Source organism: Heterodontus francisci, unplaced genomic scaffold (genome assembly GCF_036365525.1).
Source record: "Heterodontus francisci isolate sHetFra1 unplaced genomic scaffold, sHetFra1.hap1 HAP1_SCAFFOLD_43, whole genome shotgun sequence".
NCBI classification, from domain to species: domain Eukaryota; kingdom Metazoa; phylum Chordata; class Chondrichthyes; order Heterodontiformes; family Heterodontidae; genus Heterodontus; species Heterodontus francisci.
In genome coordinates this window covers 9,023,141-9,027,712 of record NW_027141852.1, presented here as the reverse complement: position 1 = coordinate 9,027,712, position 4,572 = coordinate 9,023,141, and the positions used below count along the sequence as shown (strand labels likewise).

At 45.0% G+C, this 4,572-nt stretch overlaps 1 non-coding gene across 1 annotated transcript; it reads right to left on the bottom strand.

Moving 5' to 3' along the window:
• Positions 1 to 3,920: 3,920 nt before the first annotated feature.
• trnaw-cca (transfer RNA tryptophan (anticodon CCA)) lies at positions 3,921 to 3,992 on the bottom strand. Its single transcript has one exon. It is a non-coding gene; the product is annotated as a tRNA-Trp (tRNA).
• Positions 3,993 to 4,572: the final 580 nt, after the last annotated feature.

The following is a 4,572-nucleotide window of genomic DNA, read 5'->3' as shown; positions in this document are numbered from 1 at the left end:
TCTACCCTGTCTATCCCTTTAAATACATGGTCAGTTTCAATGAGATCACCTCTCATTCTTCGAAACTCTAGAGAATACAGGCCCAGTTTCCCCAAAATCTCTTCATAGGACAGTCCCGCCACCCCGGGAACAAGTCTGGTGAACCTTCGTTGTACTCCCTCGATGGCAATGATATTCTTCCTAAGGTAAGGGGACCAAAACTGCACACAGTATTCCAAAGTGCAGTCCAACCAAGGTTATATACAATTGAAGCAAGACTTCACTACTCCTGTACTCAAATCCTCTTGCGATAGAGTCTAACATGTCATTCGCCTTCCTAATTGTTTGCTGCACCTGCATGTTAGCTTTCAGTCACTTACTGACAAGGACACCCAGGCCCCTTTGTCCATCTACACTTTCTAATCTCTTACCATTTAAGAAATAATCTGCACATCTGTTTCTCCGACCAAAGTGGACAACCTCACATCTTTTCACATTATATTCCATGTGCCACTTTCTTGTCCACTCACTAAGTCTGTCCAAATCCCCTTGAAGCCGCTTTGCATCTTCCTCACAACACACATTCCCACCTAGTTTTGTGTCATCTGCAAACTTGGAAATACTACATTTGGTCCCCACATCCAAATCATGTGAACAGCTGGGTCACAGTATGGTGGTGAACAGTTGTATTTCTGTCTGGAGGAAGGTTTACAGTGGGTTCCCCATGGTTCCTCATAACCTCAGTTATGTGCAGAGACTGGAAAAGCTGGGGATGTTCTCCTTGGAGCAGAGCAAGTTCAGAACAACTTTGACAGAGTTAGAATCAAGGAATCAAATGGTTACAGTACAGAAGGAGACCATTCAGTCCATCATGTCCATGACAGCTCTTTGCAAGAGCAAATCAGCTAATTCCACTCCCCTGCCCTTTCATTGTAACCCTGCAAATGTTCTCTATTCAGGTGTTTATCCAATTCCCTTTTGAAAGCCACGATTGAATCTGCCTCCAGCACTCTCAGGCAGTGTATTCCAGATCCGAACCACTCACTCTGTCCCACACCCCTGGTACCATTGCAGAACATCTCTTCTGTTCATTTCATCCCTCATAAATAATTGAAATGAAATGTTTATTAGGAAATGCACAACATAAAAAGGAGAGAGAAATAAATGCTGAGCAAAATAGAAGTTAATGTTTGGAAGGTAAAAAGAGCAAAAGATGTAACTTTTATTCTGGTTGAGTGAGAGGAATATATCACACTTTGGGGCTTTTGTAAGAGGATTTATTGATAAACCTGGGATTTGAGAGGAAGCTGGTTCATGGTTTACAGAAAAAATTCAGCCCCTGGGATGGAGCCAACAGCTGCACTGTCCAATAACAGACAGGACAGGGACACTGTCTCAGGCATGGTGAGCTCAGCCAATGAAAGCATGAATCTCTGAATCTCAGGTTTTTGGGTTTGAGCCCCACGGTGGGTGTCTTTTATTTCCTTTGTCGGCTGATTTTACAGGCATTCTCCATCTCTGAATTCCTCGGCAGAGAGTTCAAGGAGTGTTTGAAATGAGATTCAACAGCAGGATGAGAAAGTCTCTCCTTGATTCAGGACTCTTACCTCTCTGCAGCATCTCGCTGCTGAAGTCTGAACTTTGCCTCATTTCATTCTCAGCTCAGGGTCAGTGTGGACCAATGGGACTTCTGGCTGTCTCCCACTTCACAATCCATCAGTGCTGAGAAAGCAATGGGGAATATTACTCACATGTTGTAATGTTTTATAAATACTTGAATGTATTTCACACCGTGTCTAACAGTGTGAATCTCCCCTGGTATATCAGCTCACCAATACTTCAACAGAACATTCACATAATGTGAGCTCTGTGATCTGTTCGGATCCCATTCCAAAGACCTGGAAAGTGGGATTGGGCTGGATCACTCTTTTTCAGCTGGCACAGACACGATTGCTAAATGGTCTCAGTCTGTGCCATAAATTTTCTCCATTTTCTTTGTTCTGTGAAGTGAGGTGTGATTGGGAGGGGCAATTCCACCAGGGTTATATTTTCTACCAAAACAATGACACAAGGGATACTTCACTTTTTTATTCATTCATTCATGCGATGTGGGCGTTGCTGGCTAGGCCAGCATTGACCGCCCATTCTTAATTGCCCTTGAAAAGATGGTGGTGAGCTGCCTTCTTGAACCACTGCGGTCCATGTGGGGTAGGTACACCCACAGTGCTGTGAGGAAGGGAGTTCCAGGATTTTGACCCAGCGACAGTGAAGGAACGGCGATATAGTTCCAAGTCAGGATGATGTGTGGCTTGGAGGGGTACATGAAGGTGGTGGTATCCCCTGCATTTTCTGCCTTTGCCCTTCCAGGTGGTAAAGGTCGCTGGTTTGGAAGGTGCTGTCGAAGGAGTCTTGGTGCATTGCTGCAGTGCATCTTGGAGACGGTACACACTACTGCCACTGTGCGTCGATGGTGGAGGGAGTGAATGTTTGTAGATGGGGTGCCAATCATGCGGGCTGCTTTGTCCTGGATCATGTTGAGATTCTTGAGTTGGAATTGCACCCATCCAGGCAAGTGGAGAGTATTCCATCACACTCTTGACTTGTGAATTGCAGATGGTGGACAGCCTTTGGGGAGTCAGGAGTCATGGATGAGTGAGAGGAATATATCACACTTTGGGGCTTTTGTAAGAGGATTTAATCATAAACCTGGGATTTGAGAGAAGCTGCTTCATAGTTTACAGAACAAATTCAGCCCCTGGGGTGGAGCCAACAGCTGCACTGTAATTACTCACCTCAGGATTCCAAGCCTCTGACCTGCTCTTCTAGTCACGTTATTTGTATGGCTTCCCATTGTAACCCCCATGATGTTGATAGTGGGGGATTCAGTGATTGTAATGTTATTGAATGTCAAGGGGAGATGGTTAGATTCTCTCTTGTTGGAGATGGTCATTGCCTGGCACTTGTGTGGTGCGAATGTTACTTGCCACTTATCATCCCAAGTCTGTGTGACTGAAATAGCTCAGTTGGGAGAGTGTTCGACTGAAAGTCCCTGGTTCAATCTGGGGTTTTGGCAGTTCTCCTTTATTCTGCATCGCCATTTAGTTTTGACTCTCGAAGTGCACAATTTACACTGAAATTATTTACCCAACTCTGAAGGTTGGATTGGAATAGAGAGATATCAAGGATGGGAGATATTTACATTGTCTGCTTTAGCTTATTCTCTATCTCCTTGTGTCCTTTTCCCCAGTTTTTGACTCTCTCGGGGCAGGGTGAACATTTGATTTGCTGCATTTGTCCCAAACTGAAGCCTTTTCCACATCTCTGGGGGGTCAGACTCACTCTGTCTGTTTTTGCTGCTCGTGACCATTAACGAGAACAGGCCACGAGATCAACGTTTATCAGCAAATGGAAGATAATTGGAAAGAATTCTGTGTTATTCCAGACCAGTGACAAAGATACAATGGATGTTATTCAAAATAAGTTTCCTCTGACATTTTGTGTAAACTTGTTTGCATCTAAAAGTTGGATTTTAAGTGTTACAAAAATGTGTCAGATTAATGACTGACCATGTGACAGCGCACATGGGGATCAAATCCACAGCCTTGTTGTTATCAACACTGCGTCCTAACCAACTGAACTAAGCGGCCTATAGACAGTGCCAGGTATGGGTTTGAGCCGCACGCTGGGCGGTTTGTGTTTTATTTCTCACGCTGGGTGACAGAGCGATTGCACAAACAATGGACACATCACATCCCTGAAACATTGTTCTGATATAAAACAGTGTGAAATAAGAACTGAGCATGGAAATGGAACGGAACCAGAAATCAGGACTTTAATCTATTAAAGTTGATCTTGAAATTCAAACATTCACTGAACATTCCAATAGAACGAACTTTCTTCTGAGATAAAATCCAGGAACTTGAGATGCTGTAAAACATAACTGAGCCTGATGTGATTTGAACACACAATCTTCTGATCTGGAGTCAGACGCGCTACCGTTGCGCCACAAGCTCACAGGTAAAGAAATTCTTCCATTCCTGACAGATTTACTTCTTGTTTAGATTCAGTGATTGAAATTAATTCAATCCTCATCTGACCTCCGCTCTGGAAAGGCCTGCTACCCGACCTGAACCCGACGGGACCCGACGACCTGTGTCGGGTTCGGGTCGTGTCGGGTCGCTCTTCCGGGCTTTCAGGTTCAGGTCAGGCTGGGTCCAGGTTAGGCTCGGTCCTGGTGTGACACTCACAGTAAGTATTAAATTTTGCTCTGCTGGGAAGTTGAGTTTAATAAGTGTCAAAAGTTGAAAAGCCAACCTCAGCTGGGAGTCTGGGACGTCAAGGAGGGAAACTCTGAGTCTGCTCAGTGAGCAAGTGAGCATCTCTATGATGTCATTGCGCTCATGCTGCAGCTTCCTGTAGATTCGGAATCGGGAGGTCGGTAAAGTGAACATTCCGGTGGTCGGGTAAGGCTCGGGTTAGTTTGGGCATGGGAATAAATGGAGATACTCGGGCCGGGTCGGGCTCGGGTCCAATGTGGTTCTGTCAGGTTCGTGTCGGGTTTTTTTTTCCTGACCTGAGCAGGCCTTTACCGCT